Genomic DNA, 17,957 nt, shown 5'->3' with positions numbered 1-17,957 from the left:
ATATATTTTGTTGATCATAGTAATGCTGGGAATTTTTATAAAAACTAGTATAAACACTTACGCCTCCAGCCACTAAAATATATTTATTGTTATCATGTGCTTGTTAAGTATTTCTTATTTTAATATAAGCCCGTTACATTTACGCAAATATAAACTATATTTAATTAATCGACCAGATATCTCTCTCACGTAATGCAATATTTAACTTGTTGCATTGGTGATGAATTACCTTGTAGAATACGTAAGATTACGTAATGGAACGGTCCAAAAACTTTGAAAAGACTCAGATGAATGGAATTTCAAATATAAAAATTATTAAGCGTATATTGTGCTTTAATAACCTTTTGAATTTTATATTAATTTTTATAATTTAAAAGATAAGATCTATATCCTTGAGAGTGATAACAGCAATCGGAATTGGTAATTTTCCAAGCCACTATGATAGCAAAATCATCATTCATAATACGATATGACCGGAAAACTAGGAAAACAGAACAAAGTTTCTACTGTTAAAATATAATCATTACTTAAATACATCATTTACTATATAAAGTCAAAAGAACATTGACCGGAACATAACAACAACATAATTCAACCACATTCAAAGCAAAAAATGCACAATTTACCCACACACGAAAAAAATACTGACCTCACAGAGCCGGATAAAAGGCTGGGAATATATATATATATTTGTTGTGACCGATTGCAAGTGAAAAGAGAGGTGAACAACCACACGTTACGACAGTCCCATGCACAAAATTTCAACGTTCTCCTCGTTTTTGAGTTATGAGAGATACATACACGTATGTACAGACGTCTCGAAAAATATCTTCTGAATCCATATAACCCACCAATCGGTTCTAGAAAAAAAAGAGTCATTTATTATGTCACTATATACACTGCGCAAAACAAAAAATGGGACACTTCTATATCTCCCATTCTACTGGGCCGATTGACGAAATTCAATTTGCGTTCTTTATGTCTTGAAAGCGCGACTTAGGATATGTATTAGATTTATATACAGCATTATTCTTATATAGGTATTTTGACACAAAATCGGACTTTTTCTGAAATAATATAACATTTTTTTTTTTTTTTTCATATTTCCATTCTACGACTCACATTACGCTAAACTACTAAGTTTTGTAATAATCGCAAGAGTAGTTTTTAAAAAGTTAGCTCTCAAAATTTTAACTCCTCAATGTTAATTGAGTTTGGTATATATTTATTAATCTATCTTTTTTATTAAACTCATTTGATTCTTTCTTTCATATTTCGAAATTCAGGTTCATTCCAAATAAAATTTACCCATTTCTTATGATTTATTTTTCAAATTTGTATTTTGAAATCATTTTCGTAAATTTAAAAAAAAGCATTCTTGGCGCAAGCTGAAAAAAAAAAAGCGACAAGATAAATGAATTTCTCTGTAAAGTTCGCACCAAATTTTACAAAATTTAATATTTAGGCATAATTTGAGTAGTTGAATCGAAATATGGAAAAAACCTGGCATGTCATCTTAGAAAAAGTCCGATTTTGTGTCAAAACACCAATGTTAGAGAAATGCTAGATATAAATCTAATACATAGACTAAGTCGCGCTTTTCAGACATGCAAAACGCAATTTTAATTTCGTCAATCGGCCTAGTAGAACGAGAGATATAGAACTGTTAAATTTTTTTTTTCGCCGTGTACATTAACATGCAAAAATCATTGAAATTGATTCGAGAGCGCTCAAAATGACTATTTTTTGGGATAAATGAAATTTTTTCGCAATTGCAATGCATCCTTTACTTCGCTCAAGGAAGTAAAATTAGGTTATTGGAATATGGCAAAATATATAACTGCTTATCTGCCTAAGTAGTAGGATGCCTTCGAGAAGGACTTTCTAACGGTAAACCAGTTCCTATTCAGGTTACACATGAAGAAAAAGCACAAAAACTAGTCTTGCAGCTAGCTAGTTCGCCTAGGCTCGAACCCCCAGCTTTCAGCGTTCTGAACCACTCGAGATTTCTCTACTAAGTTTCTTTCTCCGCCCTCCCCCGCAATTTATCTCCCAAAGTCACTCATTTTAGCTCGTATTAAGCAAATAAAATAAACCTTTTGCTACTGAAGCGCGTTCTAAAATTAATTATAATAACAAAAGTCGAAAAATTATTTAATATCGTAATTCTTTTGTTAATATATAGAGTAATTTTCACATTAGTTTTTGAATTTTCAGATTGTGTATTACTTAAAATATTTCAAATCCGGAATGAGATATAATCTATAAATGAATTTCATTTCTTTTCTATCTATCATACGATGCTTAGAAGCATATGATGCAGCATTTCTTTAATTGAAAAAATAAAAATGTTGTTGTTTTGTCAAATTTATTTGGTATTTTTCCGTGATATACGTGCCAAGCATTTTGGAATTTTTTTAAATTGTAAACAGTTAGTAGTTATAAGAATAGTTTATATATGTGAACAATATTTATAAATTCCTGTATGTCTCTTTCGAACAAAAAAACTAAAAAAGAGCCATAAATCTAGAATATTAAAAATAGGAGTACAATAGTGTGAAAGTGCGTAAAAACAATAATTTAAATATTGTGGAGTTTTGCCCATATCAGAAATCTGATTCTGCTGATCACTTTAAACAGGATATAATACTCATATTCTGAATACATAGTAAACCCACTGCAGTTTCAGAAATAATGCGCTTCTCTGCACCACTGAAAATTCATAAAATTAGTCATACAAATATCACAATATACAATATCCATGTTAAATTAATTTTATGACTGAAGTCAACTTAAAACCCTGAAAATTGGAGACTTTTACGCAATTAATTCCAACAAACTTAAGGTCAATTTTTTATCCTAATATGAACAAATCCTTTCTATTTCTCTAAACTATTAGCAATCAATAGGTAAGATCTCTGAGCACTGGTAGTTCGACCGAGGTTCAAATCCCCATGAACGGGCATTGGAATTTTCGTGGCTTTCACAATGTGTAACGTGGATACGAGCAAAATACTAATAAAATGTACCTTAGAAGATAATTAGCGTAATTTCAGTACTGATCTAAATAACGTGGCATTACTGACGTTCGCTGCCACTAGTTTTTATCACATATTTTTTACGCAAGTGTAATAATTCTTGACCAAGTAATAATTACTTTATTTTAAAAAACAATGGCTCTGCCGGAAATAAACTGTTCTTATTAAGAATGATACAGCACGGGATGTATTCAGCACCTACCAGTTTTTACATATAATTGTTTTTATGGAAAAATGATACGTTTGAATACGGAAAAGTAGAACGACAGAAAAGATAATTAATATAAGATAACTGGTTAGATAAAATAAATAAATACCTTGCAAATTAAAAAGAAATAGTTTAATAAGTGCAAGCAAAGTTTTTGTTATCATGAGTAAAGGATGAATCCATTCTTATCACCATATTCTATCTTATTCACTTGCAAATAGGCGGCTGAAGAAGATGGTGTATTTAAACCATCAAAACTAGTCCTGCAAAACTTTGTAAGCATTAGGCTGATTCTTGTTGTTTAACTTCTCCAATAATCGTTATTTGGCATGTTATTTTAACCCAAATTAAAGAATGGATGATTGCACAGTCGTGAATAAATGATGGATTAGATTTAAAAATTAAGTGGAAAATGTTCAACAAGACAGTCAGTCTGCCACCAATGAATTTCCTTCTATTCTTGTAGCTTAGGCTACGAAATTAAAGACAACTGACAGGATTAGCATTTGAAAATTTACTCTCTAAGCAACACTTGCGCTTATCTAAAGCTTTATGATATTAATGATATTTCCTAGTGGTCAGGGCCCACCAGCGGCCGAACGGTAAAGTCGCTGAACACTGGTAGTTCGGTTCGAGGTTCGAATCCCGCGAACGGGCTGGCTGCATGGGCGTTTTCGTGGTTTTCCCCATGTGAAACGTGTATACGAGCAAGTTTCCGTTAGAAAGTCCTCCACGAAAGGCATTCCTCCCCTTAGGCAGATAGCCCTCGTGTGCTTTGCCATAATGCCATAATTAAATACACCAACACCAACACCTAGTGGTCAGGTTTAATCAATTATTATTTTTCGCTTCATGCAAATAGCAAGCAACTACGATTGCATAAAAAAAAGTGTGAAACATACAGCATAGAGGGCAATTCTGGCTAATTGAAAGATTTATTTATTATAGACCCGTGTTCACAAAAGTCTTACCTTTATGTTCTCAAATGTTAGTCATAGACATATAACTGCGATATTGCTATTACAAAAAGGATTTAAATGACGTTTATACTTATGCTTTGCCCCGTTTATGTTTAAAAATATCACTTCCGTAAATTTACGAAAAAATAACTTTTTATATGTCCTGCCGATTCCTATACTTATAATCAGGAAAATTTTATATTCATTATAAAATACACAAAACTATTGACTCCCTTACAACAAAAATGAACCAAGATATTTCATTTTAAATGATACATTTTCAGAAGCCTTACACGAGTAGAAAAGGCAAATATCTACTTTTCTACGTAACTAAAAATAAAATATCAGTTTAAATAGAAGTTTAATAGATTGAGTGACGAGCATTTCTAACAGATTTTCGTGGAAAGTTCCGAACAATACTTTTTTCTAAAAAAAGGACATCTTTACAGAATCTTAACGAATTTGTGTTTTGAGAAAAGCTGTCAGGCTTCACTATTGGCACATAGCCAACCCGTAACATTATTTGCATAAACGTATTTCTAGTTTAATGCATTTTTGTAGTATTATTGGGTTATGATTCTAAAGCAATAAAACTTAAAGAGAATATCAATAAGGTATCTTCACGTCTGAAAAGTTATTAGTCACAAAATAATATCATTATATGCCCTTTAACCGGAGAAATCGAATTATTCTAGTCTATTTAATTAACTGCCTCTTAAAGCAAGTCGAAAATGAAGTCAAATGTTCTAAATTTTGAAGTTAAAATTTCTTTGCCGTCGTTTCGGTGGCAAACTTCTCTTTTATTTTTATAGCGAGTATAAAATTTACCTAAATGTAAGTATAGAAACCGGGAGACAGTATAAAAAGTTAGATTTCATATTTTCTAAAACCCATTTTTAATATAAAAATGCAAGAAGTTGAATCTCTGCGTCTTATAAAAGATTGGTGTAGCTGGAAATATACGTCTACCACCAACGGTTAAGGAGCTAAAGACCAGATAAAGAATTCTTTAAACACGGTGTATATCTTAATTTGGGTCTCATAAAATTATTTGTTAAAAATTATCAATAAAAGGATGGATTTAATTTCCTGGTTCTTTTAAAACTGATAGATATTTGAGGAAAACCGCTTATCATTAGATATAATAGGACACATCCAAAAAGGTTTCGCGGCAGAAAGAAATTTTTAAATGCAAGACAGGGAGATATAATTTAATAAATAGCAACTGTAAGTTATCAACTGTGTTCATGGCAAATCTCCTAACGAGAGATGGGAATATGAATAAACGCATTAGCACACACGAGATCAGTGACCGCGAACATAATGAGAATAAATCGCTGCTTCGCGTCACATGCGAGTGACCAAATACGCATTTCGTATTGCTGTGGCAACGGAATGCTGAACTCCAGCAGCCGGTGCTTCTTCCACTACCGTCCGAATCCTAGAATTCCTACATTCTACTTCCAGAATCAAAGTAACAGTTTTATTCTGCGAAGAACGTGAAACGTTCGCCAGACATTTACGGGATAAATCTTTAAACTTCTTAACAATAGAAGATATTAACATTATTAACTAGTAATACTGGTAGTTCGGTCTGAATAACATACGATAAACATTATGAACTGGAAACCCTGCAAAGGAGTTAACTGTGTAACTCGCTTATTCTTTACACTTACTTTCCTCACTCTTTCAGGAAAGGGCCCACTAGCGGCCGAGCGGTAAAGTCGCTGAACATTGGTAGTTCGGTCCGAGGTTCGAATCCCGCGAACGGGCTGGCTGCATGGGCGTCTTCGTGGTTTTCTCCACGTGTAATGTGTATACGAGCCAGTTACCTTAGAAAGTCCTCCACGAAGGCATCCCTCCCCTTAGGCAGATAGCCCTAGAGTGCTTTGCCATAATTAAAATAAACCAGACCATTTTAAGAGTATGTTAGATTTTCCGTATTGTTTAAGTATTTTGTATTATTTTTATTTATTTCATTTACTTTTAATGTTTAGAATGGTAAATTTATGCCTCTTTTTTTCCTTGTTAATCAAGTTTTAGGTCATATATTTTGCACTAAAGCGTTTGTTTGCTGCATCAAATTATGGATCTTTCAAGTCTGAGTGCAGTGGTTTGGAATTGTAAAAATAGCTCAGTTAGAACTTGAGATATAGACAGTTTCGTTCTAAGAGGCCTTGGTGGCAATTTCTCGCCAACTTGGCGACTTTCTTGACGATTCGCCAAAACGCATTTTCGAAGCCCTACGACCAATTCTTCCAGACGTTTCCAGAGTCCTTGCTGCAGAATACATGTCGAAGAGGTAGCCAGTTCAGTTGTGAATAAGGTACGAATCAGCTGTAAGATTCAGTGGTTAGATGAACTACGAGTTTAGTTTACTCTGAGAGTGATATAAGGAACTTAACAATTTATTTCGTGTGTTAAGGAGGAATTTCTAAACTTTCGCGTTCTTTGTGACTTATTTTAAGTCATTATTGTACTGGGTGCACTATTTTTTTTTTCTTAATAGGTGTGGTGTATTTAATTATGGCAAAGCATACTAGGGCTATCTGCCTAATGGGAAGGATGCCTTCGTGGAGGACTTTCTAAGGGAAACTGGTTCGTATACACGTTACACATGGGGAAAACCACGAAAACACCCATGCAGCCAGCCCGTTCGCAGGATTCGAACCTCGGACCGAACTACCAGTGTTCAGCGACTTTACCGCTCGGCCGCTGGTGGGCCTTTTTCTTAATAAATTGTTCGTTTCTTTCAATATATCTGGACTCGTGCTTTTAAATTTAAATACTTAGAAAAATGTAGTACATAAATATATGATATGGAAAAGATACTAAAAACGATGGGGTAGATTTCATTGCAAATTGCGCTGTTTTTAGACAAAATAAAAGAAAGATAAGAAAAGCGACAAGAATCATGAGGCGTACTGATATCATAAGCTTGAAAGTAAAAATAAATATGTCTGCAAAAAGAACCGATTGCCCCTTAAGCTTGAGGACTGTTTAAATAAATATAGAAAATCTCCTAATATAAATGAAAGTGGTTTCTTCTAGAAACAAATGCAGATGAATAGTGGTATGGATACAAAATTCAATACAGTACGGATACAAAATTTGAACTCGAGAACTTAAGTATGGTTAAAAATCGTTGACAAAATTCTGATCCTGGTAAAACCAATGAGTTAACTAAATTAAAGATTACGAAAACGAATCTTTTAGATATTTAAGACACTAAAGATATGTCTTCACCATTTTAGAATGTTAACACACGAAATATTCAATAAAAATTTGATTTCTAATTCTCTTGAGACAAAAGAACCTGCTTCATATTACCCACCTATCTTTATTTCTAGCTAAGTCGTAGGCACACAGGCACGGAAGCATGCATTTCGCCATCATGCAAATGAAAGAAAATTGTCGGGATATATCAGATCCATGCAATCCGCTACTCGGTTCTGTTATAGGAGATAGCGAACTTTTCATGCAATGATTTCAGTGCAATGTTTTAAAAATAGCTTTCAACCTAAGAAATTAATTATCCTTCATGCTTTTTTATGTACCAGCAATTAAGCTTTTATATCAATGAACTACTTCTCCCAGAGCTTTAGTAGAAGCATTTTATATAACTGAAATAAAAGCTAAAAATTCTTAATCTATGAAACATTGTAACCCTGGTCTTACTGGACAACATTTATGCTTTCTGACTTAAGAATTTAACTAAAATAGAGTGGTGTTTTTTTTTTTTTTTTTTTTAATAAAAAAGTGATTACATTTTGAAATGGTCTTTCTTCGGTCAAAATTATGTTTTATAGTATGGTAACTCTTATTATCTTGACTAAATGCGTTTACTAAAATGTATGTAATTTCTACATGTGTGTTATTTGACAGGACTTAAAGCTTTTCGATTTTCATCCTAATATAAAGCATCTGTTACTGACCAATATATCTTCATTTCTGTCGGTTAATTTATTAATTATGGTAAAATAAGCGAGAGATAAATTGCTTTAGGAGAAAGATACTCGGAAGAACTTTTTAAAAACGATTGGCTTATATTCGCGTTATCCATAAGAAAAGCTACAAAAATCTTATACAGCCAGCCATTTCACAGAAAATGAAATCTCAGTCGAATAATTAGTTTTCCGCAGTCGTATTTACTCAGCCATAGATAGGTTGTCTTTGCTTCTAAAGAGAATAACTAAATTAATACTATAGTATTTTTTAAATATAACACAGTATACTATAGTATTGTTGAATTATAATTTAAAAACAAAAAATGAACTTTTGGCAATTAAGCGACTCAGTATTATGAACGCCTTTTCCAATTGCAATTTTAAGGTTTTATTTTAATTAATCCACTTATAATTAAGACACAATAACACGCCGAATAAATACTAATTCAGAAGTCAAACAACAAAAATCAGCGTTATATTTACCAAATTTTCACAGGAGTAGTTTCGATGGTTTTACCGAACCACCATCTTCAGCTGCAAAACCGCAAATGAACCAGATAGGAAATAATGATTAGATAAGATAAGAAAGCCTGGACAAGAATAAGCAAGTGGCGCCATCTGTTGGTGAAACCAGAACTAAAACATAATTTCTTTAAAGGCCGAAGGAAAATTTGGATTGGAATTAGGATCGTTAACTAGAACAGAAAGATTTTTATGAATGTGAAATGCCTCTAGAAAATCCAGTTCTCCAATGGAAGATGTTCTTTGAATAATTTTGGCAGCAGAAAAACTGAAAGTGTGGTTTTCGGACCAACAATGTTGAGCAACAGAAGACTTCTGTGTTTCCTTTTTTCTAACATATGCCTCATGTTCCTTGACGCGAAATTTTAAGGCTCTCTTAGTTTGGCCAATGTAAATTAAACCACACTGGCAAGGAATCCTGTAAATACCCCAGGAATTCATATCCGGAATGGGATCCTTGATTATGGAACTCGGAACTATTCTTCCATCAATAAAATTCCGAGTTCCATAATCAAGGATCCCATTCCGGATATGAATTCCTGGGGTATTTACAGGATTCCTTGCCAGTGTGGTTTATTTTACATTGGCCAAACTAAAAGAGCCTTAAAATTTCGCGTCAAGGAACATGAGGCATATGTTAGAAAAAAGGAAACACAGAAGTCTTCTGTTGCTCAACATTGTTGGTCCGAAAACCACACTTTCAGTTTTTCTGCTGCCAAAATTATTCAAAGAACATCTTCCATTGGAGAACTGGATTTTCTAGAGGCATTTCACATTCATAAAAATCTTTCTGTTCTAGTTAACGATCCTAATTCCAATCCAAATTTTCCTTCGGCCTTTAAAGAAATTATGTTTTAGTTCTGGTTTCACCAACAGATGGCGCCACTTGCTTATTCTTGTCCAGGCTTTCTTATCTTATCTAATCATTATTTCCTATCTGGTTCATTTGCGGTTTTGCAGCTGAAGATGGTGGTTCGGTAAAACCATCGAAACTACTCCTGTGAAAATTTGGTAAATATAACGCTGATTTTTGTTGTTTGACTTCTGAATTAATCCACTTATTTAAACTTTTACTTTAATCAGCTGCCATTAAATGCAAATAAGTTTACAAACATATTTAAGTTGGAGCTTTTAATTAATGCTAAATTGATGAACAACCGGAATACATCAAAAACATGAGACACATTAAAATTCAATTACACAATTTCAAAACTAATCAAATTAAATAGTAAAGACTCATATCTTTCAGATATTGAAAAAACAATTGTATTAATCTCTTTACCAATTAAACGATCAAGAAGAAAGTCACACTCAATAAAATGCTTCAAATGCAATCTGTTAAAATAAGGCTTACTAAAAAATGACGTACAGACAGAACGCTATCGTAATAGGACACACTAGCTCACTCTCTGCTTTTAGAAGGTAACTATGAGTGATTCGGGAGTGGCTGCACACTATACTACCCGGTATAAACCACAAACATTCTCGAGAAATTAAAGGAATTGCTAAAGAAGTAACTATGTAATTTTCCGATGGAAATTGAACCAAATGAAGAAAGAAGAGGCAGTTTACGAGAAGCATTGATAAACACTAAACTCCTAAACACGGAATTTCTAGAGTTGCATCTGTGATAGCCCCAAACAAAAATAACCAACATTTTTAAAATAAAACTGTGTCGCATACGTATGAAGCAGTAATAAAACTCCTTTTTAAACTAGCATTTGTTTCCGTTCTTTTCCTTTCATTTACAACAACAATATTTAGGGTCTATTTAAATTATAACTACCTTCTTAATCTCAGTTATATCCAACACATTTTTCCACAGCAAATTAACTTTGCAAAACGGATTTTGCCATATTCGCAAGTGACGTAAATCCCGCGTTTGGCAAGAGTTTCCTGTGAATTAAATTTTTAACTGGAAATATTAAAATGTGTAAAATGTTTATCATATTCTGTACTAAGCTAGTTTCCGTCTAGGAAAGCTGGAAGGAAGGGCTGGCTAAAGAAGAAATTATTTTTACTTCATGAGATAACTATTGAATTAAAGCAATATCTTAATTCCAGATTAAATATAACTTAAAATTGTCCATCAAGGTCAATAAGACCTTTTTCTCATTTAAATTCTGGCAAGGATTTATTTTAATTAACTCATTTGTGTTCTACTGTGACTTCTACTTTCGCACATTTTTAGGAGAACGCAATTTATTTTCATAAACATTTTCAAGATTTATAAAAGAACATTGACTCTCGCTCATTGTTAGCTTTCCAGCAGTTTCAATTTCACGTCCTAGAGTAAGCTTCTGCTAGCCGTTACGTTTTCGCAAATACTTGGTCAGCAGACAGACAAGGTTTAGTTAGGAGTGCTAATTTTGTACTCTGCATTTAAAAGGTTTATTTTATGTTGATTAACCCATTTTCTTATTATTTATATCGACACTGTCACTTCTACTTTTATTAGCCCTCACCGGAATGCAAATGAGGTACAACTCTTTAAGATGAGAGTTTTGAAAGTTTCAGTTAGATATCTTTTGGCTACGACATTCGCAGTTTGTACTTCCCTTCCCTAGCTCTGATAAATTAGAATTCCGGCATTGGCTGTTTTGGTGGTCGACGGTAGTTCGTGCGTTTAAAAGTTGGAGCCGAACTTCTTAGGCTAAACTGTGTAGTCTCAGACTAAGAATCCGTTTTAGATTTGTAAATTTAATTTTCTTTTATCTAAGACCTGAGAGTACTGCAGTGATATTTTTGTACGTTTGTTAAGTTCCAGTCTTAATAATAGATACATTTTAAACCTTTACAGCACTTTTCAGTACTTTTCGCAGATGCAGGGGTAACTCTTAGTCTAAGCCGGATATGAAAAAGTTTTAAATTATTATTCCACAGGTTAGAACCCTATTTGTTTTAATCCAGTTTTAACGTCTATTTTTCCTACCCGAAAGGCAGTGGGGTTTTATTCCTGTTAAATGTTTACTTTGTGTAACAGCTAAGTCATCGTAATAACAAAAGATTTTATTTTAAACTTTTGCTTCAGGAGTGATCTTTTAATTATAAGGTAGACGTGACGATAAGTCAACCGACAGTCTCTATGTTTAATTTGAGTGATTGTTAATTTAAAATAGTATTAGAATAATTGCATAAATTAGTATTAACTATTTTAAGGGAAACTGCTTCATATTTTCTAATACAAATATTTAATATGAAAGATAAGAGTGAATAAAATTTATAGTCCAAGTGAAAACATGAGTATCTTTGATAAATATAAATTACCATTGAATGAAACGTAAAAGACTTTGCTGCATTTAAGTTTCATCAAAGACTATTTAATAGTCAAATTCATTTTAAAAAGTTTCGAAATGGAAACCATCTAGCTCTTAGTTTCCGAAGTAAACTTACAGCATTCTTACTAAAAAGCAGTTAAAGGTATTGCTTATAAAACCAACGGTCAAATGAAAGTATGAAAGAATAAAAATGAAGTAAATATAGCGTTAAATTCTAAAATCAACTAAACGAAAACACAAAAGCAATAACATATGGAAGTGAAGTTATTTATGCAAACAGAAACAGATATTCTTTGATTATAATTTCATCTCTATTAATAGTTATAGTGCAAAAATTATGAAGCGATTCAGAATTATTTTTAACATTTAGAAAAGATTAATATTAACTTTAGATTAACAGTGCTGAATATAAGAATACGGAGGATGACAAAAAAAAATCATACTATCATATTTGCAGCTGTATTTATTTGATTGTATTGATATTATTCAAAGATGTTTTTAGTGATATTTTAGAATTTTCTTCTAAAATTCTAGAGAAGGTTTAATATTTGCAAATCAATTGTCTTTAAAACGTGCCTCGTCATTAATCATTGAATCTCACAATTTAAATCACTTCTAGATTAGGCAAGCTGATGCTAAAGTACGTTTCCAATATTTTTAAACCTGACAGCTTTCTTAAGTTTGCAGCACTAGAATTTTTAGTTATCTTTTCTAAAATATCTGGAAAAACTGAATTTATTGTTTTTTGTTTGAGCTTTTCAAAAAATTAAGTTTCTGTCTTGGGTTAGCTTTTCTCCAAGTCTTTTATTATTACGCTTACTATTATTATTATTATTAATATTACTTCAAGAACAAGGCAGGAGTTAATTTATAGCTTTATATTATGTAAAACACTAGTTAATAAAATTTTTCGAAATCTCATAATATGACAGCCATCTTGTATTCGCCCATTTTGAAATTTATCACCTTTTTTTTAATATTGTAGGAGTAAAACTGTAGATTAAATTGCTCTTTAAATAAATATTAAAGGGAAAATTATTTTGAATTAAACGTTTTTATGTTATAATAAAAAGCATTAAATAATTTTCTAACACACCATAAATTCTCATATTAATTGTATTATAAGGTATTTCTCCCGCCTTCCTAGCGTGCCTTCGTGATGTAGCGGTTCTGCACGCTGGGCCGGTACTTCAGAGGTCTGTGGTGCGATTCCCGGCGAAGGCATTGCTAATTTTTCATCTTGCCTGCTTCCAATTAACCTAAAGTCGTCTCTACAGTATAAACTTCCGTTATCTATGTCACATATATGTAAACAGCAGAAATGGCAAATTCTTATTAGTTATCTTAAAATTGCTTCTCTTTCTATGTTTCATATTATGTGATCAATTATTCAATTCAATTTTGTGCAACTTCATAAAGCACGAAACTTTATAAAACTGTGAGAATATACACAATGGTTTTATTTAATAATCAATGCAAAACGTACGGATAATCTTGCGATAACTCTGAAGAATTAAATATGTTCGTCATTAGCCTACAGCTGATGTAAGTAAGGAATATTCATATGTCCAATATAAGCACTTACTGACTATTGATAATTACTTGATATGCTTTAAGAACAATAATGCTGTAAATTTCTGTGAATGTCCTTTTGATTGTGTTGTTTTTGGAATATTGTGTATTGGTTCATTCAATATTTCTTGCTTTGATTCTAAGAGTTTTAGGGTTTAATTTGTGCATAATGGAATCTGTGGCTACATGTTTTGTATATATGTATATATCCTGAATTAAAATTGCAGATTTTTCAAGTGAGTCCAATGACTTTTACTATAACACGGATAAAAGCAAAAATGTTCTTGACAAATTTTGCCGAGAATTTTTTCTTTGGCTAAGTCGGGGACATATTGCGATTTTTCACCAACGTGATGACTTTTGAAAGATTATAAAAAGTGCATTTTTGAATCTCTGAGATTGATTTCTCAGAAGTGGCCCTACTCCTTAAGCTAGTAAAGAATCCTGCAGATCCATCTTCTCATAGAAAAGTTTGAAAACTCATATAACCACTTATTTTCCATATTAATGCTCTAATTTTTCTGGCCGATAAAATTATTTTTTCCGATGGAAGTCAGTTTATTTTGATAAAACTACCTACTTCCGTTGTATTAAGCTTCTAATTTTTCTGCCAGATAAAATTTAATTCGTAATGTTATAGTAACTACTTATTTAACTACAAATGTTTACTTTTTAAGTCTCGTGTTGTACATTTGTGGTGAATGGAAAGTTCTTAACTGTTCAAATTTTAAAAAAAAAGTACTTAAAATTGCTTCAACTCAACAACCCAAGGGATTAGCTCTTCTCGAAATCTTCTTACTTAACAAACATTCTAACATTGCAGGAAAGCAACTGCAATACAATATTGTGAGCAATCATTAACGAAGCAAAGTTTCCTATAATTAAGTTTTATTAATTTTTTGGAAGGTATTAGTTTTAATTTCTTAATATTCGCGGTCAAGGGAGTTGAAAGCCTTTTATTATAACAAGCTTTCGTCTAAATGGAATGGAAAATATACTACAATACTGGGCAAAAATTTTTTTTCTTCTATTAAATACTGACTACATTCAGAATCTTTATTCTCTACACATCTTAAAGTATCTCAGTTTTTATCTGGTCATGGTAAGTTTGCATATTACCTGCTTCATTTCAATCTAAAATTAAATAACATCTGTGAGTGTTCTAAAAACGTACCTTAAGATGTGAAACATTTAATTTTCTCTCTTTCTATTTTTATGGCCCTAGATCAGTGTTTCATAACATTTTTTGGTTGACGGCCCACTAAAATTATCTGGAGTTATTTTCTGCACAACTAAATATAAAAAATTTAAAAGCTGTATGATACAAAAAAAAACTTTTTATTTACAAAATTAATTCTATCAGAGGTCTGAGCCTGTTTTTTTTAAGCAAAATAAATCAAAACGAGATTTTAAAATCGCCAGAGAAGCTTGCATTTCATTGTCAACTTTTAAGTCTTTCTCGCTGTTTCAGCTTGATTTCTGTCAGTACTGAAAATCTAAATTTACAGAGCGATGAAGATGCAAAAGGCAGAAGAATGAATTTTAATAGCTTTTATACTGTTTGCAGGGTACAAAATTTTCTGGAAGATGCTGAATGGCAAAATTCAACATCTACAATCAATCACATTTCTCAAATCCAATGAGCAGTTTTTTTTCTGTTATTGTAAAATTTGGTGTCTTGAAAATTACAAATGGGTTGCTTAACTATCCCTATTCGTCAACTGAAATCAAAGGAAAGTATGATCTGAAGTTCAACAATGGTGCTTATAATTTATCTGCAATTTTTGTTTTCGATTAAAATTCACTGATGCCTAGAAAACCGGCAAACGTTTCGTTTGATATTTCAGGTTTTCATAGCGTTAACGTTTCTTCAAATGACTTCAGTTTTGGTATTTATGTGACAGCATTCTCAGATGGACCTTGAAGATTTTGAGAGCTTAGCGTTTCAAAGAAGTCCAATAAAATTTAACTTGAATCTGCCAAATCTCATGACGAAGAGAAAATTCAAAAGATGCTTTTTCGTTCTCCAAGAACAAATTCACCTGAGCTTTCAAGTCTGTGAGCTGTTTGAAAACATTTCCCTTCGAAACCTAACGCATTTCGAGGTGACAAATTTTCGCGGATTGCGTCACACAGCTGAAAGAAAATCGAGTGTTAAACTGCCAGCCGTTGACGAAAGTTCCCATTTGAACGACTTAATTCATAACAATCAAGATACTTAAAGGTAATGGTTCTGAAATGAGAGATTTACTGTAAATCATGCATTGCTCATGATTCGCAGTAAAAAACGTTTTGTTTCCTAACATTCATGAACATTCGTCTGTCCAAACACAAATGCAGTTTTCCACAACAAACCAAAGCTTGAAATATTTTCTTTTACAAGCACAAATGTGTCTTTTCCTGCCTTCGTACTCTTCAAATCTTAGCAGGAAATACACCCATTCAAAACTTTTTCATGTTTAACAAATCGAAAGAAAAGCAGCTGTGCGTTTCCACTGATAGCTGTCAGTTCATCATTCTGAACTGAGAAGATTTCACTGTAGTGCGATTCGAAATGCTCGACACTTTGTTTTTTTTTTTTTTTTTTTTTTTTTTTAAGTATGAAGACAAATGTTCGATTCTGTGTTGTATTGTGCCACACAAAATTGAGTAATGGTATTCTCTTGACCTTCTATGTCTCTTTCATTCCCAGAATTGTTTCAGCAATGACAGCTAATGCTATTTCAGTGATGGACTCGAAATCGAAGCGTGCTTTTTTGCATTGTGCTATTAATTGTACAACATTCTACCTGGCAATCAATTTTCTAGCATCTTTATATAGTTTAAATAATCTTTAACTGTTTTATTTTGCTGCTGTGCCAAGTTTTCAAAATATTCTCTTGCTTATTATATATTATTTTTTACCGCTGGGTGTGAAGTTTCTAAATGTCTTTTCAGTTTACTACGAACGAGAGCTTCATTTGCAAGTTTCATTTCGGTATTTATTTTCATTTTCACAGAATGGTATTTAAGGGGCTTTTCTAACTGTGATGAATTTGAATTCGAGGTAGTCATTTTTATACTTCTGTTTGTTCTTAGTTTATCTTTGCAAACACCAGATTTTATTAAATATTTATGTATTATGGCTAAATGAATAAAACAATTTTTAATTAGTTTACAGCAATGCAGTCATATTAAAGAACTTTAAAAACTGCTAATAATGCCTCATAGATAAAACATAGCTTCTCTTTCCACTGATGGGAGGCCCAGCAGCGGTCAAGTATAAAATTTCTAAACACTGGCAGTTGCAACCCAGATTCGATTCCAGGTAAATGAGGTGGCTGCATGGGCGTTTTCGTGGTTTTCTCCATAAGTAACGTATATACTAGCCAGTTTTCCTAAAACGTTCTCCACGAAGGATAACCTCCCCTTAGGCAGACAGCCCTAGTGTGCTTTGAACTAGACTTAAAAATCTCCATTTATGGAATGTGGAATATACTGAACATATTGAGTATTTTACAGTAAAAACCTCTGTACTGATAAAATGCAATTACGAAAAACAAGCTAGATCGTTAACCGTTTGTTTCTTGCCATTCCAGAAACGCACCAAATAAACTTTCTCGCCAAACACGCTACAAAAGACAAGTACCCAATAATGCGGTGGTCTGTTTACTGATGTTTATTTGTTATGGGCTGAAATTCATTGTAACTGAAAACTATAATTAAAAAAATCTAATAACACTCAAAATAATCTGAAAGCTTCAGATTTCTCCTTCAAATTCAGCAAAATAATAAAAAAGAGGTAAATAAAAGATATTCGCAGTGGGATTTGATACAAATACTCGATCAAAACTAAATTTCAAACGCGCTACAAACACATTACTGAATTAAAATGCTGCTGAAGAAGCTATCTGAATTTCTTTTTTTCCTGTTATTCTTACTGTAGACTGAATTGCGCCGGTTGCTCTTAACTACTCAGCCGCACAACCAAACATTATCACTATGACAACTAACTAGAGTGTAATGCAATTAAAAAATGTTTGTGATCACTATCTCGTAGTCTTCCCTAAACGTAAGTGCTACACAAGGCAGATTTCAGTATTGGTAGAAACCGCCTCTAACTTCGAAACATCCAAGACTATCCATTTTATACTTTTCTAATGAAATGACTGAAGAAGTGTAAAATAAAAATAGATTCTTGGGGCATTTGAAACATCTTTTGCTTTTCCAGCATGTCTACATTAATGACAAAAATGTTTACTGTCAAGTTGTGTGACATAAAAGCTCTTTTTCTTTTAATTATAGCTGTACAGTGCTTTTTGTTTTAAAAATTACCAGCCATCTGAAAACATATTCTTAATACGTATGCAAATTGAAACAAGGTTTAATAATAGAACATTTAATGTTTAAACAGTAGGTTTTATTTGAGTATTAATTGCACTGCATGATATATT

At 32.3% G+C, this 17,957-nt stretch overlaps 1 protein-coding gene across 1 annotated transcript in view; it reads right to left on the bottom strand.

Annotated features, from left to right (window-relative positions):
• LOC118200108 (protein tyrosine phosphatase domain-containing protein 1-like) overlaps positions 1-17,957 on the bottom strand; it is a 195,273-nt gene that overhangs the window by 159,921 nt on the left and 17,395 nt on the right. The gene's annotated exons all lie outside the window — the stretch shown is intronic.

This window comes from Stegodyphus dumicola, chromosome 9, assembly GCF_044657685.1.
Source record: "Stegodyphus dumicola isolate Sdum_Otavi_A_Nest chromosome 9, ASM4465768v1".
Taxonomy (NCBI): domain Eukaryota; kingdom Metazoa; phylum Arthropoda; class Arachnida; order Araneae; family Eresidae; genus Stegodyphus; species Stegodyphus dumicola.
This window is presented reverse-complemented; position numbering and strand designations above follow the sequence as displayed.